Genomic DNA, 15988 nt, shown 5'->3' with positions numbered 1-15988 from the left:
ACCATAACAAAGCAAACAGAAAGAACAGAAAGATGAAACTGAACACTAATTATAATGATCAAGTTTGGTCCTAGAGAATAACTGAAGAGATGTCTGGGGAGGCATCCTCCTTTGCAAACGTAGGAAATAATGGGCATAGTATATTGCTTTTATTGTCAAACACAGTTTTGTGTTTGGATGATTTTACTAAATGGCTCATTTCTTTTTACATTTTTGTTACAAAGTATAGCTCTATAGGTAGGCAAGAGGGATAGGACACATTTAGAAATGAAAATTATATTAAAAAGGTAGTAGTAAAAAATAAGATAAACTTTTTTTTTACATGGAGGCAGAGTATCAGGTAAAGAAAAGGGGAAACCAGAGAAAGTAAACTAGGAGCAAAGAATTAAAAACCAACTTCTAAAGGGCATCCTGGGATGTATGCACATATTCCACTTCTATTACCCTTTCCATACCCAGACATGGTGCTGGATAGTGAGGATTCAAATCGAGAATGATGACCCAAGACCCTTCCAGGTACTCCAGCATTCAAGACAGACTCTGATATCTTATCGTGTTCACATACAAATTGTCCCAAAGATCAAAGGAGCCTAATTTACAGATTGTATCCTTTCCGAACTAAAATTCACATCTCAGTAATATGTGTTGAATCAGGAGAAACCAACTAGGCACTGCTTCTCAAACTTCTGGTCCTATAATAAGTACATTCCAGACAAAATCTGTACCTCTACAAATCCAGACAAGTGGAACATCAAAAAGGTGCTAATGACTTTGGGGTGACGATTTGGAAGTTTTACAGATAACTTTGAAATGATCTAGATATGTTTATTGGACTAACCCCAACATGGCACAAATAGGAGTTGGTTTATTCCCCCCAAAAAACCCTATGAAAATGGGACCTCAACCTCTTGCACCCCACCCCTGCCCCTGAGCACTCTTCTTTCTCCATCAGGTGATATTGCAGGCTCTCAACTCTAATTAATTTTCATGTAGGTGATATTCTCTGCTTCCACCATTACCCATCCTCGTCTCCATGCTGCCTCCCATCACCATCTCATTCCTTGTCCTCCTGCTGCCATCTGCCTCAGTATCTCCATTTTTCATTGCTTGTCTTTGCATTTCCTTTGCTGCTGGTCCTTATACCTGTTGTGCCTTATTAAACTGTAATTGCTGCCTTTTTCTTGCTGCCAATAGTGGTCTTTCCCAGTGAGTACCCAAAGGTGGTGCAGTGGATAGAGCACCAGTGCCGGAGTCAGGAGGACCTGAGTTCAAATTTCACCTCAGACACTTGACATTCACTAGCTGTGTGACCTTGGGCAAGTCACTTAACCCCAATTGCCTCATCCTGGGTCATCTTCAGTCATCCTGATGAATATCTAGTCACTGGATTCAGTTGGCTCTGGAGGAGAAGTGAGGCTAGTGACCTGCACGGTCCTCCCTCACTCAAAACAAAGTCAGGTGCAAGTCATGTCATCATTTCTCTGATGGCATGATCTTCAGCAACGAAGGATGAACATATACCCAAAGAACAGGGTGCACCCACCCCACTTCATAATTTTATGAAATAATTATCAGTTCTGTTGTTTAGACTCTTCTTATGTTTATAACAGAAAAAGAGGCTTGGGGTTAATCTTCATTTTCTCAGAAAATACAATTTCCCTGCCTAGACAATTTTCTGTGACTAGCAGAGCTTCTCTGCATTTAGCAAGTCAAGCTTCCACTGTGCCATTGAGTTTACACCCAAATTTTAAAAACAATTATAATGATGCTTATGGTTTCTAGCCAAGGAAAAGTATGGATTCTCATTTGCCTAGTGAGTTCAAACTCCTCTGCCTAGAATTCAAGAATCTCCACAACCTGGCACCACCTTCCCTTTTCAGCTGTATTCCATATCAGTCTCTTCTACACACCCTATGCTACAGCCAAACTCATCCACTCCATCCTATGAACATCAAATATACCTCTATGATTTCAGTCCTTTGAGTGTGATGCTCCTCATGCCTAGAAGACCCCTTTCTCCCTTGTTTACCTGCTGAATTCCTCTCCATCATTTTACCATCAATTCAAACTCCACTTCCTTCAGGAAGCCTTTCCTGATCCCACCAGCTGACAACAATCTTTCTCCTCAGAATTCACACAGCCCCTTGCTTTGGAACTCTATCATCACTTGTCATGCAATATTATGTGTTACAGTTATCTTTGATGGCATCTCTGTTCCCCCTCTTAAATCATAAAATCACACTTGTTACAGTGAGCAAGCTATAGGTCACGGAATCCTGCAGTCTCTCAGGAGTTAGAAATGAGTGTTGCTCAGATGATAACAGAGAAGTGTGTCATGAGTATAAGCAGGCTGAAACATGTAACAAATAAGGAATAGTGAAGAGAATTGCAGGAAAGGATATCATTGAAGAAATGTGCAATTAAAAAATATGAACTGGTCATGTGACAAAAGCAAGAGACAACCCTTGGCTAGTTCATGTGTTCCACTGGTGTCTTCTCAACATCAGGAGAAACTGAGGAAAGTCCTCTGGAATGTTTGGCCAGTTCCTTGCAGTGAATGGGAGGATGTGGACAAACTTGTTGTTCATCTTTTGTAGGATGGGAAGGCATGTATGGATGGGTTATAATCTGCATCTTTGAAGGGACTGTCAGTTCTTGTTTGATCACATATCTATTTGAATATTTGAGACTACTAGCTACTTCAGAACAGGAACAATGTTGTATTGCAAGTTTGTATTATTCTCAGCTAGAGCGGCTTCAGGGCACAGTAGACAGAGTACTAGGCCTAGAGTTAGGAAAACATGAGTTCAAATCTGGCCTAAGACACTTACTAGCTGTATGACTCTGGTCAAGTCACTTAACGCTGTTTGTCTCAGTTTCCTCATCTGCAAAACGAGCTGGAGAAGAAAAGTGACAAACCACTTCACTATCTTTGCCAAGAAAACCCCAAATGGAGTCACAAAGAGTTGGATATGACTGACACCACTGAACAACAATAAAAGCATTCTCAGGATCTATCTATTCTCAGGATCTATACATATCTATATATCTTACCTGGAGACACACATCTTACACATTATCCCAGTTTTATAGATGAGGAAAGTGAAGCTCAAAGAAAGCCTAGAACTCACATCTCCATTCCTAGCCCAAAGAAGTCTTTACTGTGCTAGCTGATGCTGCCCTAGCCTCTAATCTAGGTGTTACAGAATAGACTTACCACATGTCATCTTGAAGTTTACTTCAGTTTCCCAACTGCCCTCCAGAGTACATTTCTCTAAGGTGGGAAAGGGGTGGGAAGGGTAGGTAGTAGAGAAACGGGAGGTTAATGTTTGTTGATTGACTGATTGACTGTTCACTACCTGTGACTGGTGACTGACTTCCATAGGAAAGATGAGAGAATGGGAGGCATGACTATGGAAGCATTTTCTAAAAGGGCCTTTAAATAACCTATGGGATTTTACGTCAATTTTCCTTGTTTTGATTGGTTTATTCGAAGCTGGCAGAAGAAAGGATAACATATGGACTATCTAAGTGTTGCACCAATATCCACCAAAGGATAAAAGAAGCAGAGTAAGACCTCAAGAGAATTGAGCATGTCTTTTATAGAAATTTTCTAATCATAACAATAATAGAGATACACACACACATATATATACATATATATATATCACTTAAAGATTTATAAGCACTTTATATACGTTAGTTCATTTGGTCTTTCCAGTAACCTTGTAAGGTAGATGCTATTATTATCCCAATTTCACAGTCAAGACTGAGGCTCAGAGGTTAAATTAATTGCTCATGACATAGTTGGTAAGAATATGTGGTAGGATCTGAACCCAGGTCATCCTGACTTCAGGTCTAGCATTCTATCTACTAAGACAATCTGTATTCAAACTGATGAAAAGCAACAGACAAAAAAATCCAGGAGAATGAGTGGATAGGTTGTGACTTGAATTGGTGAAGGAAGTACTCACTTGGATGATATGATGGATCAATCACAGTTTTGTAGGATTTATTCATAGTTCAGGAGCCTCTACACATCTCATCTTTTCTGCTCCATTATTCTAGTGACAACAGCAAAGAAGCCAACACCTTGATTCACTCATGATCAACTACTCTACTACCTGCCATCTTCCCAGTCCATTCCTCCAGAGGTCTGGCTTTTCCTCCTCTTTACACATATAATAAATCTAAAATCACAGACACCAAATTCTAGAGACATCCCCTTGATCAGCACCTCAGAGCAAGAAGGTTATATAGTTATCACTTCCACATCAAGGAGGTTAGAGGTGCAGTGACCCCACAATCTGGAAAATCCATGTAAGGTTTTTTTGGCCAATAAAGTATGTATGTGTTATATAATACATTTTATGCATTTCTGGGTTTCTAAACTTAAGCAGAAATGTGAGATGCCCAAATTTAGAGACAGCTCCACTCCAAGGAAGACCCTTCCATGCTCATTGGTTTAATCAGTCACAGTCAGACATAGTGATATCATTTTGATCCTCTTCGAGAATGAAGGATAATGACCAACCAATCATATATAGAGGGAATTAGGACCACTAGACACTTGAGGATTCAATTTAGGAATGGGGGAAAGCAGGATTAAGAAAAAAACTGGCTCAACTTTTTCCCTTGGAATTTCGTTTAGGGAAACCCAAAGAGTATAGAAATGTTACAACACAGCTCCTTATCCAGAAGACTCCAGTAATACTTGCTTAGAGAGATAGAATACGCTAGTAGGAAAAGCACTAATCTAGAAACTGAAAGATCTGGATTTTGTGCTCAGCTCTATCACTAGTTAAGTGACCACTTCATGTCTCTGGGCCTTGATTTTTATCCTCTGTGAAATGAGAATGGTGGAAACTGCCCTGCTTGGATCACAGGTTTTCGGTGAAGTTCAAATCGTGTTCACAATGTGTGTGTGAAATAGCTTTGAAAGGCTATAGAGCTCTAAGTATATATGTTATGTTTTGTGATTATGGTAAATAACCCTTATTCTGACTGTACAGGAGGAATGGTCACTTGTCTCTCAAACATCCAGTCTCCAGGAGGAAGGCAACCTGCTCTGTTTGAAAATCCTAATTCCTTTCACATGTAAAAAAGAGTTTGATAAACTAGATAGATACCATTTACAGAGTAATTTAAGGTTTGCAAAGGGTTTTACTTATACCATTTTATTTGATATTTACAAAACCTCTGTGAGATAAGTGCTATTATTATAACCATTTTTACAGACGAGGAAACTATGACTGAAAGAGGTTATGGGACTTGCTTGAGGGTCACACAGATAGTAAATATCTGGAGGAGGGGATTAAAATTCAGATCTTCCTGATTTCTAACCCTTGATCAACTACTCTAGGCTGCTGACAGCCTGGTCCCTTCCAACTTTGAGATTTTGTCTTCTAAGGACCCCTTCTAGTTTGACATTCAGTGTCATAAGGTCCATTCCACCTTCCAAGAACCCTTTCGGCACTAACACTTTTTTGATCCTACTATGCTAAAATAGCCCAATTATGAATGTTTTCAAAAGCATTCTTTTCATCCTTAAAAGGTATGAAAAGGCCAATTAGAACAGTAAGAAAGAGGAGGAGCCTCTTCTCTTTGTTGCTCCAGTCCTCTTCTGGCCTCTTTAACCATCCGGCACTAAAACATAAGCTTATCTTTAGGGACACCAAACTATGGAGTCGGAAGAAAAGACCTTTCAAAATCCAGCTTGAAGAAGTCGAGATGTTAATTCAAAATAACATAAAAGAAAAGAGAAGTGGAGGATGGGTACCCAGTCCCAACTCTGATCCACTCTCCTTAACACTTGCTGAAGCTCAGAGGAGACAAGTCAAAAAGGGCTGGACTCCGAGATGGGCACTTAGCTTTGCTAAAACAAGTATTCTCAATAATGTGTGGTTCAGAAAAGTGAAGTCCTTTCCAGGAAACTGAAAGTCGCCGCGCTAATGCCCAGCCCAGACCCTCTACCCGCAGAGAAATGTTCTCCAAAGTAAGTTTTCTCCTGCCCCTGGGAGCGCCTTTGGTTCGGGAAGAGGGATCCCTCACTATGGAAACGTTCCTTTCCTAGAAAAACTCTCCCAATCTCTCCTCTGCATTTCTTACCCCCAGGACTGCCTCTATTAGGCAGTCTCCCCCACCCCCCAAGGCCGGTCCTCAGCGTTCCATCCTCGAATCATTAGAAAATTACCTCGACTGGACTCGTGGGAAAAAAACGCATCTTAAGGGAGTGGAAATCTGGGTGCCGGTCCGCCCCCTGGCCCTGCGGACGCGCGTCACCCCGCTGCCGGACTCACCGAGTGTGTGCCACCCCGGGCTTCCAGAGGCTCCTCCAGCCCTCTCACCATCACTCCCTGCCGCCCCTTAACTTCTCTGCTGGCGGCTGCAGAGAAGATAATTTCGACAGCTAGCTGCAGCAAAAATGAAACTTCGCGGCTGCACAGCAAGCAGATAGCTGCAACCAAGAGCTGAGCCGATGCCGGGAAGTCACGTGAATTACTATAGTTTCAGGGAGGGAGTGAGCTGGCCTCTCCCATCCTCCGAAGTTATTATTTCTTGTTTAAGTTTTAGCCAGAGGTTGGCTTGGTTCCTTCACTTGCTCCGTCTATTTTCTGTCCCCTGGGTGGAGCTACTCCATGGAGTTTACTCCATGAGGGCAGGGCCCGAAAGGCTCCGAAGTATACAGGAAAAAGGAGTGAATCATGTCGTTTAACGGCTGCTGGGCAACTCATTTCACAGCTTTGAGTCTCAGTTTCTGAATCAGTAGAATGGGGATAATACTTGATCTCTGTAGATATAAAAGTGCAAGAGACTTTAAAAATCAATCCACCTGACATCCTCATTTCAGAGCCGCGGAAACTGAGGCCCATAGAGGTGAAGTGATTGTTTAACGTCTTGAAGATAGTAAAGAACAGAACCAGGATATGGACTCAGGTCTTCCGCCCCCAGATCCAGAACTCTTTCCTCTAGACCATATATTTTTGAGGCACAGCGTTTTGGAAACCATAAAGTACCATAGGTGTAAATTATTTTTCTGAACCTTACCTAGCGTCAGGCACATTTTTGAAGCCTAATAAGTATGTTGATAGTTATATCAATAAGAAAACACTGTATTTTCACACTTTCCTAACTTCTTTCAAAGCACTTTCACTTTTTTGTATAATGTCCTTTGCTTTTCACCATAACCTAATGAGATGTGTAAGCCTTCCTCCAGAATCCTCATAATAATGGGGAGATAACTCTAGGTCTTTGAAAGCTATGCCAGAACAGGGAAAGCCCAGGCAGGTTGCACCAAATTGGAAAGGATTTGAATATAGACTCAGTAATGGACTGGAGGCCTCTTATCTGGGGGCAGTTTTTAGCTAACTCAGAGAAGCTGAGGCAATGAGAGTTGTCCACTAAGTCATGGTGAGCTTGTCGTTTATCTTGGTCCACACTAATAAAATCATGGATCCTTGAAATTTTAAAGTATGAAACATGATTCATCAAAGCATGGTCTGCGCTGAGCTAATAAGGAGATCTGCTTATTTCAGGTTCAGTTGCTGAGCTACATCCATCTCAGTGTTCTGAGATAGCAGTTGTTCATTTGTGTAAGACTGCCACTGAATTCTGGAGTGAACACAAAACAAGAACTCCTTCATTGTTTGGTGTTTCCAAGGTTTATTTGTGCATGCAAATTGGAGAATTTTGAAGTTCATAACTGGGGCAATATGTGCACCAGAACACTTGGTCTGTAATTGTGAGAGATCTCTGCTGTAAATCAATGCAGACCACTATATTGTTAGTGTAGGTGAGGGCAGATCACAAACTCACTCTGATGTAGTAGACAATTCTCTAGAGTCAGTGCAGCTCCCACATTCACATTCATCATCCTGTGACCAACCCATTACCTGAGCCTCTCTGAGTATTTTATTATTGTTGGTCAAATTGTGACTTCGTGACAGAAAATGAAAATTTGGTTTCTATGAAACAAGATGAGGTTTCTTGCAGAGAAGACTCAGCTGATGAATCAGGAAGAAAGGTTAAAGACCAAGCTTCAGAAATGTGTCCAAGAGAGATTGTAACTCTTTGCGCTGTCACTTGGGAGGCAGATTTGGTTGGCCAGAAAATCTGAGCTCCTCTCTCTACTGTCATCTGCTGCTTAAAAGAAGAACACAAAAATGAAACTACTTTCTATTGTTGCTGAAAGGTCAAAGGGAAAGAGAATCTTGGCAAAAGAATAGAGTTGGAGAGGCTGTTGCCAAATTAGAAGCATTGCTGTTGTTTGGCCTTTGTTTCTGAAGAGGACTATGAGAATTTAAGTGAGACAGAGTTGCACCAATTCAGCAACCTCCCTCCTTGGTGTCTTTGATACCTGACCAATGTCTAAACGCTCCACCGTGCTTGCTTCAGCCAAATTCATGGCTATTGGAACAAGTTGTTCTTATCCACCCATTCTGCTGGAGGAAGCCTTCATATGCTTGGGGTAGACATCCCCATGACTCACCAACACGTTTGAGGCCTGCCAGTTATCTTCAACCCATCTGCCCATCTGCCAAGAAAGTTTACCAGGGTGTGCCTGAGGAGCATGCTGCAGCTTCTTAGAGCCACAAGTGAGAGTTGGGTGAAGGTGGACACCAAAGGTAGATGAAGATCCCTGAAAAGAGCTCAGTAAGCCTTCATACCAGAGGTGCTAGTCATGCCTGAACACCTCAAATGCTCTCGTCAAATTTAGAAACATAGAACTACTTCAGCAGAACACTACAAGACATCAGCCAAGCTGGAAATGGAAGATACTGTAGTTGCTGTCCAGGAACAAGCCCTGCCAAATAGAGAAATGCTTAGAAATAAGCCATGGGGATGCAGCCCAATGGAATGTCTCATCCAGAGGAGATGCTATAACCAGTGAGATGGTCCAACATAGCATGCCTTAGCTCAATTTAGCAATGGAAGCATCTTTCCCCCACAGAGAAATTCTTCTCATCAAGGAACTTTTATGGAGAGTTCTTTAAGACAGAAAAAGTACATTAAAGTTCACAGTCCCAGGGTTGTGAATTGTTCTGATCACCTGCATTCTTTACCCATATTTTACCACCCTGGAACTTTTAAGGTTATGCCCACTGTCCCCCATGGATGTTGTATGCATTAATGGGAAAGTGTGATGCAAGTTTATGGGTGAAATGTCATGCAAGTCCTATATATTTGGTATGCATTTTAAGTAAATGTTTTAGTTAAGGCCAATTGAATGCTGGTGGCTGATTTGTTCATGGGAGATACATCAATGAGGGCTGATGAACTACCATATTAGTAGGAAAAGTCGCCCACAAAGATTACTCCCAGGACCCTGAGAATAGTGAGTTATTCCAACTGCCTTCTTTCTGAAGGAATCCCAGCATGTCCTGAGGAGGCAGGTTGATGGAAAATAAGCCACAAAAAGAAAGGGTAGGTCCCTCTGAAAGAGACTGAATAAAGGTGCTTGCTACACTGTCCAAAAATGAAACCATTGTTGCAAGTGTTGTTTCCCACATGTGGTATGGGTGTGTCATTATGTGACTCAAAGAGAAAGAATATAAGTATCTAGCCTCTTCTCACATTTCTCTAGGAGGGCAAACAGGAAGTCAGAGGTTGCCACTTCACTCCTTAGAAAGAGGTTAGAATTATATCTGTTTGCTCTCTTAAATATTATTAGTCTAGGGGACATGGTCTTCAGGTTCAAGCTAAGTTCTGTTTGATGTTTCATTAGAGGAGGAAGCAGTATTTCAGCCTCTCTTGAATCCGATGCTTGAATCCTTTCTCACTGGTTGATAGTTCCATAATGAACACACACAGAGCTATTAGCCAAGAAGTTCAAACTGGTAGCAAAAATAGAGATCAGAGAAAGTATACATAGGAGAACATATACCAGACGACACAGAAGGAAGGAGCTCTCCCATTAAAAGCAGGGTGACTTGATTCAACCAAGAGAGAGTTCCAGAGTTCATCCAAGGGAAAATTTCTTAAAGTCTCTAGTGTAGCAAGCTGGGAACAGGGACATGATAGAGACTGCTAGTTCCTCTCATATTGACTTCTTCCCAGAGCCTTTTTCCTCAACAACCTGAAGTGGAGTTGGCATCTTCCATCTTTTCTCCTAAACCTGGAATCCAGAAGTGCCCAGAGTGTGACAAGAATTTAGAGCTTGAAGAGGACTCAAGAACCTGACTCTACTGCTCTTAGCAACTCTGCCCTGCCCCTCATTCAGGCACAGAACATTCCAATGAGGAGAGAATCCCATACTGATGGACTTTGGGTCTGGGGTTACATATTAAAATTATTGTTGGACCCATGTAATTCACACACAAGTAATTCACATTACCCAAGTAATTGCACATGAAGATGGACTGAAGGAAATGAGGATGTTTAGAGAAATGACACCAAGGACCCTGACATACACCCCCCCCCCCGAAGGGGCAGTGCTGAGCAGCTTGGGGCTATCCTTATAGCACCCCCAAAAGGAAAGCCAGAAGGGCAAGCTGGAGGAGATTTGGGGAGACAATTCACTGGAAAGTTCCGTGGATGAATGTTTGACAGTTTTCTTTGTATTTTGACTGTTATACTGCAGCACATTGAATGGTTGAGTTCTCTGAATGTGGGAGCTAGTCCGAACCAAGAGATGCCAGGATCAAATAGGGTGATTGAATACTACCAGAACCAGAGGCTTTTCTAAAATTTTCCAATAATTTTGAATCAGATGGCACGTTGTTTCCTAGCCAAATTCTAGTCAGTATGTGTGCATATTTGTATACACACATATTACATATTACATGTAATATTTGCCATATATCTGTGTGTATACACATACATACAAATGTACATAATACATAAATATATAACATGAGTGTGTATATGTGTGTGCATACATGTGTGTGCATGGTTTTTTTCCCTCTCTCTGCCTAGTGCTTCTTCTCAGGGCAAAGGGGTTGGCTGCTCAGAAAACTCTTCCCTAGCACTCTTCCATGAGTGGAATTAGTCACCACCTGGTGGACAAATTACATATCGCTGTCCCTCAATGAGAGTGAATTAATAGAGACCCATTTACCTCCCTTAACCATCTAGGTCCTTTCCCACTAGTGACTAGTGGATAGGGCACCAGTGAAGGAGTCAGGAGGATCTGAGTTCAAATCTCACCTCAGACACTTGACCCTCACTAGCTGTGTGACCTTGGGCAAGTCACTTAATCCCAATTGCCTCATCCTGGGTCATCTCCAGTCATCCTGAGGTCACTGGATTCAGATGGCTCTGGAGGAGAAGTGAGGCTGGTTACCTGCACAGTCCTCCCTCACTCAAAACAAAGTCAAGTGCAAGTCATGTCATCGTTTCTGTGATAGCATGGTCTTCTTCGGCAACGAAGGACCGACACACCTTTCCCACTAGCATATGCATCTAAAATCCAAATTTCCTGTCATGATTGTAAAAATAACTGACATGTACATAGCGCTTTAAATTCTTACAAAGTGCTTTCCATATAACATACGTTTGAGCCTCATTACAGCTCTGTGGGGTGGGTAATATTTGTATTGTTTCTTGTAGGCATAAAGGAGGCGGCACTCCAGCTGACGTGGGCTGCTATTGCTACTACGATATCTCAAGCATCACATTCACTCTACACCTGTGCCACATAGTGTAGCAAGGGGATATAAGACTAGTCACATCTAAATATAACACAAACTAGAATGTGGCAAACATATAAGAAGATTATAAAAGACTCTAAGATCAGAAGAGAGATGACTTTCAGCTAATGGGGTTAGAAAAGACTCCCTGGAGGAGGTGGCACATGAATTAGGCCTTGAAGGATGAGTAGAATATCAACAGGTTTAGATAAGGAGGAAAGACACAGAAGGGAGCAAGGACAGAAGCAGGGAACAGGATAAGGGAAGGTTAAGAAACTGATATCATGATTGGCTGGAGTAGGACCCAGGTGGAGGGGTATAGTCAGGATATTGTAGGGTACCAAGTATTTTCCTAGGGCTGAAGTGAGCAAGACCGTTAACTTTACTCCAATCCCTCCTAACCTAAATCAGTCAACAAATGTTTACTACTTTCTACCTTGTGCCAAACAAACTAAAGTCTGGAAGATTAAAAAAAAAAGATTAAGAAAACCATATCCTTATACTCATGGAATTTGGAAGGCCTAAGAGAGATACATGTGGAGCCTGTATATACTGGAAATATTTGTCCCAATTTCTACAATCACTGATATGTTGGACTCCCTAGAGCAAAGTTCCAGGAGTACCCTGAAGTATTGGGGTATTTCTTCTATAATGAATTGGCTAAGGTCCCATTCTGATGTGTCTTTCCCAATGTTATAACTGGCAGTTACCATCCAATGATTAGTACCCCTGAATCATTTAACCAATTAGTTTTTACAAAGGGATATTTACTGAGAAGCTATGGCAAGAACCGATGTTATAAAGCATTCCATCACCGCCACCCACCAACATCTGAGGGCACACTTTCCCTTATACCACCTCAGTCCCTGGGGAGAATGGACTCAGAATAAAGGCGGTTGCTATGAATATTCATCTCAACAAGTTCACTTCCAAATGCAGAACAGTCAATGGACAGTTACTCCTGAAAACTGTGTCTCAGCTTCTGTGTCCAATTTGCTGCTTGACTGGGTCCCACAGGTTACTCTTCAGATCCTTGTTGATGCTTTTAATAGAACACCTAGTCCTCAGGCCTTTGGAATCTCACAAGGATGCAGACTACTTTGATATTCCACCAACTAAAGAGGCAGAGAACATAGGCCTGTATTCATAAAGTGACCTTTATGGGGTGACAGACAGCTGGTAGCAGGAGACTGCTGCCCTCACTACTCTATCCACAAAGCAGAGTCATGTTCTCTTGGCATTATGGCCACTTTGGATGAGAGAGGGACTGAGGCTTCTCTCCCACCTGGAGGAGGCCTGAAGCAAGGAAAGGAAGTTCTCTGTTGCTGTTGCCCCAGTGGGAGTCTTTTAAATGTAATCCTACTCCTTGCTCAGTAGCCACTCAAAAGTCCATCTGTTCAACACTGATCTGAAATAGTTGCAGCTGTGTGTACTCAGGAGTCCATTAGCAGAGCACAACACACATGCTCATAAGGACTGGGCTCATTGGCCAGTCCCCCGTTACACATGTGAAAAGATGAATAACAAGGTCAGGCAGGGTGTGCTTAGGCTAAGTGACTTCAGAGAAAAGTGAGATACTACAGGTTAGGGTGGAAGGGAGAGGGATTTAGCTCGGACCTTAAAACTAGGAGAGATGTGTATAGGTAGAGTGGAGAGTGAGAGTGTTCAATCCTGAAGTAGTGATAACAATAACAATAGCAAACATTTATATGGTGCCTACCATGTGCCATACATTGTGCTAAGTGCTTTACATATCTCGTTTGATCTTCACAATAAGAGATAGGTGCTATTATGATCCCCTTTTACAGATGGGAAAACTGAAGCAAACAGGTTAAGTGACTTGTCCAAAGTCATACAGTTAATAAATGTCTGAGTTTGGATTTGAACTCAGATCTCGACTCCAGACTCAGCACTCCATCAACTGCACCACATAGCTGCCTAAGAAGTCTTGGGTTGGGAAGGGGACACTGGGAGCAAAGATATGGAGACCAGAAAATGTATAAACAAACTTGGAGAACAATGATTAGGACTCTTTGGGCAAAGCAGAAGGCTCATTTAGGGAAGGAATAAGAGAAAAAGTGAGAAAAGTATGAGGTAGGGACTTTTTCTTTCCCCATCCTCCCTAGCCCTGCAGTTCCCCTGAGAAGCACACTTCCTTGCTCTACCTTAGGAGTGCCAAAAACATTCTTTAATAATTTGAATAATCATAAAAAGTTGACCCATGGAAGATTGGGAACATATTGGGGCATTTCATCTAGCCCCCAGACTTGTAGAAAGCTCTCCTTCCATCTCTCCCCTGGTACCCAAAGAAAGATGACATTAGGTTTTGGGCTCACCATGTCTAAACCTGATTTCTGTTGGTGACTCACATCAGTTTGGAGATAATAATAAGGATAATTTTTGTCAGGGTGGGAAGTGGTCTGAATCTTCTCATTCATTGATGTAGGAGAACTTGTACCCCCAAAACTCCTCTACCAGTTCAAATTGACAGTCGCTCTTCAATTTAGTCTTAGATTGTTGTGGAAGACATTGAGAGATTGTGACTTGTACAGGGTTGGTCATACAGCCAGTATGGTGGAGAGATGAGTGTTGAACCCAAGCCTTCCTGATGCCTAGACTGGCTCTATTCATCATGATTCACTCCTTCACATTTATAATCTGCAAGACCAGCAACAATTATTTTGTAAGAGGTAGGGGAGTTCCTGATTCCTCTGTCAGTCCTCTGTGTATAGACATTGTTAGGAACTTAACACATGGGAAATCTCCAGAGCAGCAGTCCCATTTTGGATACTGAGTTAGAGGTTTGATGCAGGAAGGACTTCCTTGGTGGTTAAGATAAGGAAACTGGAGTTTTCTTTCTATAGTAGTGGAACAATGTCCACAACAGGGAACGATTTGGGGGTAGCTGTCACCTCCCCTGAAGTGCTTGTCATGTGAGTAACTACACAGTGCTGATAAGCTGGAGGAACTCTATTTTTGCGGCGTAATCTTGGACAAATCACTAGCATTCTCATGGTCAACTTCCTCATCTCTAAAATGAAAGAGTTAAATAAGAGGGAGGGAGTGGAAAAAAATCTAAGATATATGGAAGTGATTGCCGAACACTGAAAACAAATAATTCAATTTTAAAAAATAAAATGAAAGAGTTATGAATGTTGTCCTCCAGGTTCCTTCCTGGCTCTAATTCTATGTTCCTATGATAGCTTCTGAACAGCAATGAAGTGTGACAGTCATGACTACTTTGGGGAAACTGTATAGAGCTATAGGATGTGGGGCAGCTAGGTGATGCAGCAGATAGAGCACCAACCCTGAAGCCAGGAGGACTTGAGTTCAAATCTGGCCTCAGTCACTTACTAGCAGTGTAACCTTGAGCTACTCACTTAACCCTGTTTGCCTTAAAAAATAAATTCTCGGAGGCAGTGTTGTATGGTGGGAAAAGCCTTGACTCTGGATTCAGAGAACCTGGGTTCATATCTTTCCTCTGATGTGACTGGGTAAGTCATTTAATTTCCTTTGACCTCAGTTTTCTCATGTGTAAGCTGAGGAGGTTGGACTAAAGTGCTAAGGTCTCTTCTAGCTCTAGATCTATGACCCAAGGAGGAAGAACTCTCCTAGAGTTCTTCCAAACCATCCCACTTCTTGCTCAGTATTCTAGAGGAAATGCCTGCTAGGAGCCGTACTTAGCCTAGGACTATAAGTGATTGAGATCCTACACAGACCCCTAGGCATGGGTATGGATTAGAACATGTCCTTATTTTCCATGAGCTTTGTTGTATGTTTTATTTTTTGTTCCCTACAAAAAGATGACTTTCCTTTTTTTAAGCTTTGTGAGATGTCAGTGCCAACATATTATGTGGGATCATATATTTTTCAGATCTTTGGCAGGGCAGAGGAGATGGAGGTTAATCAGAGAGGTGAGAATATTCCCAGAGTGTACCTGGTCCTTCGTGAGAGGCTCCAACACAAGAGTTAGATAAGCTGAGGCTAGTTCATAAAAGACTGAATGCCAAGCTGAGAATGCCAAATGAGAAATCTGGACTTTATCTCATGGGCACTATTGGCAGATCTCAAACAGAGGAGTAATATGACCAGAGTAGTCTTTTGAGGAGATAAATTTGGCAAGTGACTGTGCACTAAAGGGGGGAATTAAAGCGTCAGCAATTACCTGAAACCACACCAAATCAACCAGCAAACCACTTCTTCTTATTGTCCTGGCTTTTCAGAATAGCAGAAGGTAAGAGCTGAAAAGGGCTTTAGAGATAACCTGGTCTAATCTTTTCATCTTACAGATGAAGAGACTGAAGCTCAAAGAGGAGAAATGATCTTACAATATAGACTTTTGGGCTATAAGGGCTGGGAAG

General features: G+C 41.9%; 1 protein-coding gene across 2 annotated transcripts in view; it reads right to left on the bottom strand.

The window, feature by feature from the left end:
- NLRC5 (NLR family CARD domain containing 5) overlaps positions 1 to 6500 on the bottom strand; it is a 93887-nt gene extending 87387 nt beyond the window's left edge. Inside the window, exon 1 of one of the 2 annotated variants that reach the window (XM_072632312.1) lies at positions 6194 to 6500. The gene's annotated coding sequence lies outside the window, so the exon portion shown is untranslated. The remainder of the gene's footprint in view (positions 1 to 6193) is intronic. The other variant, XM_072632311.1, reaches the window with a different exon arrangement.
- Positions 6501 to 15988: the final 9488 nt, after the last annotated feature.

This window comes from Notamacropus eugenii, chromosome 1 (assembly GCF_028372415.1).
Source record: "Notamacropus eugenii isolate mMacEug1 chromosome 1, mMacEug1.pri_v2, whole genome shotgun sequence".
Classification (NCBI taxonomy): Eukaryota; Metazoa; Chordata; class Mammalia; order Diprotodontia; family Macropodidae; genus Notamacropus; species Notamacropus eugenii.
Note: the sequence above shows the minus strand (reverse complement) of the source record. Positions and strands in the feature narration are given on the sequence as shown.